General features: G+C 30.5%; 1 protein-coding gene across 1 annotated transcript in view; it reads left to right on the forward strand.

Moving 5' to 3' along the window:
- Window positions 1-4,909: 4,909 nt before the first annotated feature.
- Window positions 4,910-13,569, forward strand: part of LOC132723051 (neuropeptide prohormone-4-like) — a 64,332-nt gene continuing 55,672 nt past the window's right edge. Inside the window, exon 1 of the mRNA XM_060707720.1 lies at window positions 4,910-5,152. The gene's annotated coding sequence lies outside the window, so the exon portion shown is untranslated. The remainder of the gene's footprint in view (window positions 5,153-13,569) is intronic.

Raw genomic sequence — 13,569 nt, forward strand, 5'->3', positions numbered from 1 at the left:
TAATTTTTGATGTTTTGTAAGCACCGGCCTTGAAGCACCGGTTAAAGCAAAATTAGGTGAACATATCATTTATCTTGAAAGGACCGTGAAAACACAAAAAGTGTTTTTAGTATTTTGTATGGAAGACGCAATATCCTTTTGTTTACATTTTGCTTCTTTATTTATATTATTTTGCATCTTTCGCTGGTACATCACGTGATAAGCAGCTTCTTATATGACAAAAATCTATTTTTAAACCATGAAGATAGTAACCATAGATTTGTTTTCACTTCAGCAGAAAATAATGTATTTATTTCTGGGACTTAATTTTGAATTTGTTTCTTTATTGCCCTTAAGCGATATCTCAGTTTCTAGATTATAATTAGTATCTAACACTAACTTTGTCATTCTTTACAATATCTGATCCCTAAGATCCAGAAAAATAATTTTCAAAGGGTAACGAGACACGCTAACCTACTTTTGTTGCCTGAGAAAGAACAGAAAGAAATCTAAAATATTAAATCAAGCTTATTTGGAAAGAAACAATCTTACACAACATTGTTGAATTAAATATTAATATACCATTTTGAGAAAGGTTTTCAATTAATACTTAGGAAAACATTTTACCAGAAGACAAAAGTAAACATTCACCAGAAGACAATATCTGTGGATGAAAGTTATATTCATGAATAAAAAAAACTGTTATGTCAATTTAAGTCATTCAAATGTTTATTGCAATTAATGATTTACATATAGCAAAGACATCATACAATGTAGCTATTGTTTAGCACTCTTAGAACAACAATTGATATTTTCTTTTGATAATGACATAAAAGTCAGAATAATTAGGTTGTTTTTACAATGACATAAGAGATGACAAAGTGTGATGTACATAAATGTTAGTCATCAGACATTAAGGCACCGATGAATGAATATGTTACGCGAGCTTTTTGTATGTGAAATCATTGTGTTTGATGTATTAATTGTTTTGTATTTGGAAAAGCTTTTGTTTGTTTCGTATTTCATGGTACCAGTTCAGCAAGTACTTCTGCAAGTCAGATCACTGTCAAAAGATAAAAGTTTCTCGTCAAATATCAATAGGGAATTAGAGAATGGCCAATGTGCAATTCAAATCAATTCGCATGTGGAACTGCCTTTAAAAAAAAAGAAACCTAGTCTGCTAGCGGAAAATGATATTACATCTACCTTTGTGACAAGTGCAGACAGTGATCGGCCGGTACATGTGGCTGATTATAGTCTGTACTAATCGCCCTACATTAAGTGCTGTCGTCTTTATTAACACACAAATGATCACGTTCATTTCATGGATAAATAATGTCCAAGAGGGGTATTTAAAGCTGAGCAAATCACCAAAAGCTGGTTTGCATATTATTTTAATTCAGATACAAAGCACAAGAATTCAGCATAAATGTTTAAAAAAAGACAATTGAGCAAACAGTATGTTTAATATTTTTATTAATTTTCTAGTTTATATAAAAACAATTGTCACAAAATTGGTTTTAACAGAAAGCCAGCGACATGTTTACAAAGAAATGTATAATAGTGTCAGTGCATCATAGTGTGAGCAAAGGTAAATAGCGGCTTTGAAAGATAATGATATATTTGGCTTCGTATATAATAAAAAAGCAGAAAGGTCATACCGTTAATTAGAAATGTACTGTCAATAGGATTGATTTTTTGCGAGTATCTGAAACGTCATTCATGATGTCAAATGACAGGAAAAGGTTATCGTATTCATATTCATATCCAAATTGTAGATCAAATAGCTTAACTGCGCTTCACCAAAATGTCATGGTTAAACTGTTTCATAAAATTAACCATAAACTCCGGACCTGCAATCAATTAATATGCGTCATATTTATCATAGCAGTTATGATTGTCATAACGAGATCGTACTCCGGAGTTTTGTTATTGTTTCGTATATTAATGTTGCAATGAAATTCAAACATGGTGAAGAGGGGTGGTGGAAATCCAACCTATTTGCACTATAATTCTAAGAAATTATTTTATTTATAATTCATATATATTCTTTGATTTAGTCGCAAGAAAATGTTATTAATCTGATTCCTTTGCAACAAAAATCGAAACCTGTGTTAAATAATAAAATAATAATGTTAATGCGATATATTCCACTCACTCAGACCGATCGAATAATATCTCATGAGCATTTGCTAATAAAAAGTGAAATATTGAAAATGGCCGTCACACCAAAAATAAAAAATATCTTAGTTAAATACGGAATTCAACACAAAAATTATCTCACAATTAATGTAGATTTGTTTTACTCCTTTATATAGGTTAGCACAACTTAATGTAGAATGTCTCCCTATACTCGTTTTTTACAATAATACAGATGTGTCCAGTAATATAATCAAATAAAAAATAAGCAACTTTAACATGCCCAAGATCTATTATTAAAATATAAATAGAGTATAATGTCTGAGGACAAAAATGTGTTTCTCTCTGTGGCTAAATTTTGATTTCGTTTCGTTATTGCCTTTAAAGCGATATCTCAGTTTCCAGATTTTCAAATTTTAATTAGTATCTTACACCTCCTTTGTCATTCTTTGCAATAATTGATCCCTATGATCAAGCAAAATGACTTTAAGAGCTTCAGGGTAAGAAACACGACAACCTATTTTTGTTTTTTCAAAGAAATCTTAAATACAAAACCTAGTTTTTTGGTTTTGTATAATTAAATATTATTATATTTTGAATTATATTGGCAAAAGCTGTCAGCTTGTATTGCTGTTCGCTTAATATGTAAACATTTAACCAGAACAATCTGTTGATGAATTTTACATTGCTTATGTTAATCACTATTATTTGAATTCAAATTTAGTTCAAATGTATATTGAAATTTCGCATTTTACATAGTATGGCAAACAGTTTATAATACAATGTAGCAATTGATAAGCACTCTTAGGACAATTGATATTTTCTTTTGATAATGGCGTAAAGGTCAGAAATAATCAGGTTGCTTTTACAATTACATAATTGATGACAAAGTGGGATGTACATAAAATGTTAATCATCAGACATCAAGGCACCGATGAATGAATATGTTACGCGAGTTTTGTATGTGTATAATCATTGTGTTTTGATGCATTATTTGTTTTGTATTTGGGAAAGCTTTTGTTTATGAGTACTTCATATTACCAGTTCAGCAAGTAATTATGCAAGTCAGATCGCTGTCAAAAGATAAAAATAGATTCAAACCAATTTATAAATGTTTATCGTTAAAATAGCAATAGGAAATTAGAGAATGGCTATTGTGTAATTCGATTAAATTCGCATTTGGAAGTGCCTTAAAAGAAAACCCCTTACCCTGATTATAGCCCTCCAGTTAGTACTGCTAACGATCATATAAAGAAATTGTCAAGTCTATTTTATAGATATTAAGCGTCCAAAAGGGGTAAAATGAGTTTTGAATGGTGAGGCATTTTAAGCCGAGCAAACCACCAAAAGCTAGTTTACTCATTATTTGCATTCAGATACAAAACACAAGAATAAAGCATAAACGTTTGAATAAACAAGCAATCAAACAGTGTGTTTACTGTCCGTATTTTAAGTTTATGTATAAAACAATTGTCTGGGAAATAGTTTTATCTGAAAACCAGCAACATATTGACATAGAAATGTATAATAGTGTGCATTATAGAGTATACACGGGTCAATAACGGTCCGGAAAGATAATGATATATTTGAGTTTGTATCGCCATTCGTTCAAGCATTTTTGCACAAATGTGATGTAAGAGGATTTCTGGTAGGAAAGATAATTAGAGCTTATTTAATAAAGAAGCATATAGGTCATATCGTTAATAAGAAATGTACCATAAGGTCGAATTTTCTTTTTTCATGAGTTTCCGAAACGTAGTAAGTGATGTGCCCTGGCTTACCTGAAAAGAAACGGTTATCATGTTCGTATCAAATTGTAGATAAAAAAGGTTAACTGCACTTTACTAAAATGCCAGGGTTTAATTCTACGTCAGTATCACTGTTTCATAAAATCAGTCATGACGTAATATGGATTTAATTGATATTGGTTAGTTGTACTATTCAAACAAAATTATCCAGAATATATATCTTTTGAAATTTTAACTTCGTGGGAAGGGCTGGTGCTACAATCATATAATACAGGTGCGTTGGGTTATATAATAAAAGAAAAAAAAACCAAAAGGACTGCAACCTTCGGAAAATAATATGTCTTTTTTCAATTTTAGCATGTTTAACAGAATGAAGAAATCCCTCCTTTGTTTTGATAAATGGACAAGTTGCATGTTATATGCTTCTTGATGGGATTACTCAATGTTTTAACTCAGTTGTTTAAAAATTGCATGCACTTTTGTGTCGTCTGTTATATTAAAGAAGTACAAATAGTCATGTTTTGCACTGAGTAGCAACTCACTACTTTACTTCGTCGCAATACATATCTAGTACTACATTTTTATAAAGCTACCCGCTCAGTGCAAAGGGTGTGAGTATATGTGCTTCGTTAAACAAAAAGAATAACGATGTTTTAAAAATAAAACACGTATGTAAATGAAACTTAAATTTATACATGTATAAATATAGGTTGTTTGTTTTACATCCAATGTATGCTATAGCTTTGTTAGGGTTATATCAGACAATCTATGACTGATAGCATCGCTTAAACACAAAAGCCGGTGTCGTTTTACACGACCTGTCACACATCTCACTTGTACGTAAAGATTGTTGTATAAAATATTTGTTTTGTGCATTGAATGTAAATGACTATTTTACAATCTATTTAAAGCATGCCTGATATTTATGTTACATCGAGCGAGTGCAAACAATTTTATTTTTAGATGTATAATTAATTGATGCATGCAATAAGATTATTATGCATTACTAACTTAAAGATATGTGTTATATAATTTTATGATAAAGATTTGTGAACATTTTTTTTTTAGTTTGAATTCAAGCATTATCGAGTTGTTAATGTTGATACTAAACCGGATATATACTACCTATTAATTCAAAAAACATATGCTTCAGTTAGATTATATATTTCCTAAAAGCTTATGAAAAATTATGTGTTGTTCATGAAGGAGTACGTTCTACAGATTGCAATAGAAAACAATTTAATTTAGCATATCAAGATTACATTTAGTTCAAAAACAACGACAGGGTAAGAATTACAACTTTATTTTCATCAATAATGCAACGTTTCAAAGTACATATTGTAAGCTTCTTGTTGTAATTTGTATTTTATTGTTTCTTTTGTGGGGTTTTTTGTGTGTTTTTTGTTGTTGTTGTTTTTTCTATTCACTAAGATCAGTGAGATCAGTGCTAGTAAAGAAACATATGAATTGATTATTTAACAAATGTATTACAATTGATTAAATCTGAATGCTCTGAACAATATCTTATTTTAGACTTATTACTATAAAAAGAGTTAGTCGAAAGGAAGTTAATAACAGAATACCTGCTGTATTTATTTCAATACATTAAAATGAGTTTTTAAAGGATTCATGTAACACGATGCTTAGATGAAGTGTTGTTTTCGTTCTCTCTCTCTATAATTTCAAAAGAAATAGGCTTAGTTGACAAGTTTTTTTTTATCTAGTATCATTTCGCAGAAAATAGCATCAGCTGCGTGTTGAAAAAAAGAAATAAATGGATATATTATTTCAAGAATCAAATATGACGACAATGTATCAACTGTAGAAATCATATTTCGTGTATGCTTAAAAATATCTATGTGTAATATTATAGTTTAGGATTGTTATTTCCAAGATAAAAAAAAATGCTATTTCAAATGACAATATTTTCATAAACAATATCAATGCGTCGACACTGACGTGCTACAAAACAACAAATTAAAGTACATTAAAGTTTGAAATGCTTACAAAAATGTTTGCAAATTTAGAAGAAAAAAAAGGAAAATGGCGAAAGAAACATGTACGCACTCACACATACACAAATAAACTGACAACCACATGTAAATATCATATCCGTTTAGTTGTTTTAATGTTTCATACTACCTTAAAATATAGAGTGTAAGATTATACGATAAAACATGTAAAGTTTACCAAATATAATAGAACGTGTTAAACTACAATTTTACATTAAATAACACATTTGATTCAAGGTGATACACAAAACACCGATGATTAATAACAAACATGGTATATATGTATGTTCCCTTTGTGACTGAGGGGTTGCCTTTACGGGTCGAGGCATCAGAATTACAACCACCGATAAACACTGCGTTAGTGGCGACTAAATGCGTTCAAATTATTGTAGTCTATACGCATGTCTTATCTCCAGCAGGCGATGTGGTTTTGGCCCCTGGTGTTGCTTTAACATCCAAGTCTAGGCAAAATCATCTTTTCTGTGTTGGCGCCATAAGATCTAATTATATAAACTGTGTGAGTGAGCCTTAAAACCAAACCAAACAAAAGAAAGAAACAAATATTAAATAGATGTATGTAAGGCCAAGAAAAAAAAGGTTCTCACTTTCATTTCTGAAGCCGATGTGTTAATGTATATATCTACAGCTAAAAAAGTGCTCAGTTTAAATAATGCAAAGTTAACTCAGAATTTGTCATGTTGATTAAAAAATTTAAGCTATTTCAAGACTACTCGTTGGTGGAGTTCTCAATAGATTGTTGAAATCTAGTCATATTGTTTGTACTTATCAAAACAAATATTCTAGTGCATTTATTCGTTGTAATAACCTGATTTCATAATAATTATTAAATTCGTGTAAGCTCAGGCATATGCTACATTTATATAACATACGTTGTCTATTTAAGTTATCTGATAATAATATCACTTTAATTCTAAATTAATTTTAGTAAACTAGAATTATTTTAAATAGCAAATATCTGACAAATAACATTCAATGATTTTGTGATCGCTGTTATTTAGATGTAATGCTCGACTACATAAGTGTAATTAAAGTGGATTGGTCTACAATGGGCTCATTTTCCATTGGTATTTTAAATATAGATAAAGCCAATAGGAACATTTGGATATTCTTACAAAATGCAGTTTAAAAAAGAAATGTGGAAAAAGTTCTTAGAGATTTACAATGGCCATTTATTTTTACTTTTTTTTTGTTCTAGAACATTCTTAGACTATTATATGCTTTGTAAATTTTTGTAATATCGGATCATGTATCGCCCACTTGCCAACAACTTCCATGTATAATTTATTCGTGGTTTGTTGTTACTTCTAATACTATCAACGAAAATTATGCATTGTATTACAGGCCTTCCATTATAAACCAATTCACTTTTAAGATACGAGCATTTTATTGTAACAGAGAACAACTTTGTCAATAAAATGTTAACGTTTGGGAATCTTCTTTTGCAATTATGATTGTTATGAAATGGTAAATCAAATTAAAATACTTCCGCATTTCATTTAATTCCTTAATTATATTTCTAACCAGCAACTTAAACAGGAAGTTTTATCACGTTTTTATAAGATATTTTTAGACGAGTTACATGTACGGGCGTAAAATTGAGAAAGGTAACTACATTAGAGCCACGAACAAATAACACTATTTTGTTTGGGTTTTTTTACCATTTACAGAACTGAAAATAAATTGAAAACATAAAAATTATTATAAGAGCGTGAGTAATTTATAAAACAACTAAAATAGTCCCTAGTTAATTTTAAAAATCAATACGGCCTACTATATTTTACATTATAACAAGAAGACAAATTACATTTAACAAAGGTTAAATTTAAGATGTTCATCTTAATATCGCGTTTATTATTTCAAATAATACATCAAAGAAAAATGGCACCATATCTAGGCTCTGAATCGCCGTGAATTCGTAGATTTTTTTTAATGGTTACATCCACAAAAACGATTGTCATAATTTGAAACTTACGATATGAAATTGTTTAAGTCTTGAAAAGTTTTCTTTCACCTGTGAAATGTTTGACACACCATACTCCGACTCACATTCTTATTTTTAAGAACATTAAATTGCATTCTCAAATTATTTTACAAGAGTTGTAATTTATTACACGTTACACACATCTCGAAAACGTATTCATCGAAATATGTGATAGATGTATGCATAAAAGTAAAACTATTTACTATATAGCTTGTATTTGGTGACTTATAAGCCCATTTGGCCTGGTGGTTTCTTGGTGTATTTCCTTTGTTAATACATGTATCCCCTTTGTAACATGTTACAACTATAATTAATAAAATACTATTTACTTATCAGCAATAATCACAACAAAATCACTTAACTTTTCCATTTTTCACATTCCATTTCAGAAAAAGACGACTTATTATCAAACAATAATTGATTGCTTGATTTTAGACATAATCATCAATCAACTCTTTTAATCATTTGTAACCCAGTTTATTGTTTTTCATTAAATATTTATAGCTACTGATTCGTGTCATATAAATATGCAACTAGGTATGCAAGTATCACCAACTTTATATGAGCCGCGTCACGACAAAACCAACATAGTGGGTTTGCGACCAGCATGGATCCAGACCAGTCTGCGCATCCGCGCAGTCTGATCAGGATCCATGCAGTTCGCTTACAAACCCTACGACAAGTAGAGAAACTGATAGCGAACAGCATGGATCCTGATCAGACTGCGCGGATGCGCAGGCTGGTCTGGATCTATGCTGGTCGCAAACCCATTATGTTGGTTTTGTCGTGACGCGGCTCATTTATGGGAACTTCGTCATATCTCTCATATCTAAAACTACATAAAAGACGAAAAAATGCAACTAACGGACCATAGTTGAACTAATGAGGCAGTTGACAACAATAGTATTTAAATATTACATTGTTTAGAATTGCTATTCTAATGGTATGGTTTAAATTATTCAAATGTTCTGTCAAACACTTGAGAGACAGAAATGTGTGTGGCTTTTCACAGAAATGATTGATTAAAACACAATGGTATGGTTGAGCAAATTTACGATGAACTAATGAATTGTTCAATGAAATAAAACATTAAAACACGTCCTTTGGGAGGATAAAAGTGTCAAAAATGATTTTTTTACATAAGTCTTCAACATGCTGAAAGACCAGCATCACATTGGTTTATAAATAAAAAATAAGGAAAATCAAATTTTCGGAAAAAAGATTGAACATGCATAATTTTAAGCGATAAAATCTGCGAGAATACAAAGATATAAAAATAAATATTAAAGTTGTTCTGAAAGGGTTTGGACATAAACTAATGTGATTATCATAAAAATTATTCATGATACTTTGTCGAGTCAATTGACATTTGAGATTTTTTCTTGTTTGATACATCTAAAGGACTTTTTGACGTCAGAAAATTAAAACAAGGTAACTACATGTTCCTGATTTGTTAGAGTCAACACACAATACCCATTGGTTTGTTAGTATTTTGTTAATTAATCCTTAAAATTCAAATGGACTTCAAGTATTCTAAATAAGACATTACCTGAAATTAGGTCGTCATGGGTTTAGAGGAATCGATGCACGATAGCTGTTCATTACCCCCTTTTTAAGTTTTTATGAGTTTATCACTATCAATGCATCAATTATTTATGACATGCATATCTCTGGGAAAGTTCAACAAACGATTAGCCTTTTCTACGTCTAAAATACGGTGTTTTTTTTTACCATGGAACATTTTGTGATCTGCGTGGGGCAGAAAACCAATACAAAAATACGACGAAGTTTAAAGCCGTCTCATTCTAAAAGCATACACTTAAGATGCTGTTTAATTTGGGTAGAAATCAGTATTTTTCATAAATTGAAACGGCGTGCTCAGACAAACAGAAATGGGCGCTGTTTCACTTGACGTCAAAAATATTGATTTTTCCTCAAAAAAAAACAACAACATTTTATGTATTGTTACCTTTTTGAATGATTATTTTATACCCATATAACAATGGAATTTAACAAAATCTATATATATTGAAAAATATATCCTGGATCAACTTCACTGATGATTTATGCCCAAAGCAGATTACTTAAAGTCACGTAGTATAGGCACCGCGTAAAACTTATTTTCCGTTAAAGAAATCGGTGTAACACTGATCAATAAACTACTTCACGTTATTTATTTTTTAATCTTTATTCCTCTTTAGAAATGATTTCCAAGATACGTTCTTGTACAGATTGTTATTTTTACATTAAATGGTCAAAATAATGGGTCTAATTTATGTTTTTTTTTTTTTTTTTTTTTTTTTTTTTTTTTTTTTTTTTTTTCTTCATTTCATGGTAAAAATGAGAATATTATTAATATTTATTATTAAGAGTCACAGACCGTGTATTGTCTGCCATTCCGATGTAGGTGAATATACAAGAACGATTTCTGCATACATGTTCTTTATTTATAATTGTTACATGTATGTAGGTGGTCACCTTTATAAAGTAGTATATATTACCTACGTATGTATTATCACATAACTTTACTTCCTATACAAAGGTGTTGATTAACATTTATAAATAGAAGAATTAAAGTGACATGGTCCATTATGGAAGGTCTGTAATGCCATATTTATATTTTATTTTCATATGACATATATAGAGCAGATTGTCAGGTTGTTCTAGACATTTTTTGTTATCAAATGAGTCGAGTGTTAGAAACGAAACAAATGAGCCGTGCCATGACAAAACCAACATTTTTTTCCATGCTGGTTTGCGACCAGCATGGATCCAGACCAGCCTGCGCATCCGCGCAGTCTGATCAGGATCCATGCTGTTCGCTTACCAACTCTATTACAAGTGGAGAAACTGACAACGAACAGCATGGATCCTGATCAGACTGCGCAGATGCGCAGGCTGGTCTGGATCCATGCTGGTCGCAAACGCACTATATATATGTTGGTTTTGTCGTGACGCGGCTCAAATGTTATTTATATTACATAATGATGCGGTTACGTCCGTTTCGCACCGATTTATCGCAATAGCCATACCAAACCACATTGAAGTCTTATCAACATTTTTGTGTCAAGATATATCTTATAAAGACAGCCAAATGATACATTTCTATTGTTGTTGTTGTTGTTCTTATTGTTGTTAAGGAAGATATACCCAGTGTAGTCCATCAACTTTACAAGGGTCTATATACACATGTTTGTTTGTATTGCATGTATCTAGGGGAAAACTTTTTCACCTACTTAGTTATACCTAATTATCATATTTCACAATGTTTTTTAGGTTTGTCAGCAAAATACAATTATATCATTCAGCAATAAGTCATACAATCATGACGTCGGCGTTTCATGACGTATTTAAATTATTAAACGACTTTCCGGCATAAATCACTCTGTAACTTTAAGTAATGACATATCTGCAGAGAACTTTAACAATTTATTTATTTATTGAGAATATAAATCAAATTAGAAAACCATTTAAACCGTTGCATAACAAAACATTGAATTAAGAGATTATTTTGCGCATGCGTCAACTGTTTTATTGGTTATTGTCCAACATTGAACGGCTATTTTTTCAATTATGGTTGTTTCGTATAATTTGAAATGAAATATTGTTTTAACTAAATATTTAACTATTTTTTACTTATTTCGTTTCCATTGTAAGTTAAAATACTTATTAGGGGGTAATTCACATAATTATTTATAGGAAATTCGATACAGACAAATAGACTAAGGTATGTTCTCCTATATGATTTATTTTACTCTAGGTCTACTTCATTTATTTTTAATGACTGTGAAATTTCTCAAATTATATTAATATTGGCTAAAATATATTGTGAAGGTGCAATTTATTCTATGCGATACGTATAAGTGTATCTTAATTATCGTTTCGGGTAAAAGATATCAAAGCAAAAAGCATTGGCATTTTATGACTTTTATGTTAAACATTTGCAATACAATGGACGCCATGTCATTGTATGATGTTCTTTGTGTTAACAAGACACATTCGTGTTGTTAATTATTTTTCATAACCAAGCAACACGGATCAAATATGAATTTTAATGCTCTACATTTCGTAATGATTTACAACCTTATTGAACAATAAAAAACGTTAAGACATGCCGTGATTTAGCACAAGAAGCACACTGGAGTAACAAAAGTTATCATAAGAACTCTATGACATCTTAAGAGTTATCACAAGAACTTCAGGACACTTGAAAAATCTGGTATACATTTTTAGCAGGGCCTTAATGTTTGCAATTTTGCATTATAATTAGGTAATAATGTATGGCAAGGATGAAGATCACAAATAAACAGGTCAGTACGTGCGAATTGGCAAATACTTAGGTCATTTTACTCAAAACTACCAGATTTTAAGCGGCGGTGATGAAAAATGGCCCATGAATTTTTTTTATACATAATACATGATTAAAGGCCAGCTTTATCATTAAAGTTTAATTAAGCACCTAAAACTCAGTTTTTAGATATGAAAATGACCATTTTGACGAGTGTTTTTGTAGTATATACAAACGTTTTCCGACGAACTCCGTGACAGTTATCGCAAGAACTCCTGACCAGTTATCATAAGAACTCCATCGCTCGTGTAACAGTTCCTCCCCCGTGTATTCATGTTCTATGTACGAGGCCTCTTATCCGAAGTATACGCGAGGAACTGGTGTTTTACAATTGCGCTAAAGATAAGTTCAGAATGATATTGTGAGCCACGTTGGTATTTAATTATACAAATTAAATAGACTATAAATTGGAGACAATAGACCATTCTTAATATTCTACAGCTATTTTTAGAACAAGAACCAGAACGAGGCATAACTGGCAAGCTGATAAGCCAGTATAAGCTGTGTATACAATGAAATTAACTTATCTTTGGTTCCTAACATTAATTTCTCATTTGTAGAGTTATATATTAAACAAAACAAAGGTAATCCCTCTATAAAGAATTCAATTATATTTGTGAGGTATCCATTTATGGTTTAAGAGGTGAGTAAGGGAAGAGGTTTTTTTTTTTACTTTCGGTTTCAATTTTGCTGTCATAAACATATTTCCGAACATAATATAAGGTTTATGGATATAAATCTGCGGTGTCTTGTATTATATAATCTTAGGTGTTCTGTTATTTATGGATTCTTTATACCAACATAAAGGTAATTGCAAATTGAATCTTACAGATAAGCCCCTTATGACCTGTGGAAAATCTTTATCAGATGTGTATTGGGTGGATTATATCAAACATATATTGACTCAGTTACCATAGTATCTGAAATAAACTAATGCCTAGCCAAATTCTATGTATACATGTACTTTATGAATTATAAATTGTACTTCCAGTACTACCAGCAGATACTGCTTGCGCAATATAATTAAGGGAAATGCCATAGATAACAGAGAAAGAATGAATTTTCTTATTTATTTCAAAATTTTAATAAATACTTTAATACTTTCTAATATTATATTGCTTTTTATTATCCTTTTTTATTGAAAACCAATTTATATAAACATATAAAAACAATATAATACTGATTATTACATTTTGTCCATGATTGCACTATGGGTTCATTAAAATTAGGTAGTGTACATGCTAATGTCCATACCTGGTTGACAGAAATGAAATAGATGTGTGAAACAGATGATACTCTTTAATTCTTTTGGTTTTTGATTCTTGCTGATCATTCTCTCTC

The sequence above is a fragment of the Ruditapes philippinarum genome, unplaced genomic scaffold (genome assembly GCF_026571515.1).
Source record: "Ruditapes philippinarum isolate M1 unplaced genomic scaffold, ASM2657151v2 ctg60_1_1_1_1, whole genome shotgun sequence".
Lineage (NCBI taxonomy): Eukaryota > Metazoa > Mollusca > Bivalvia > Venerida > Veneridae > Ruditapes > Ruditapes philippinarum.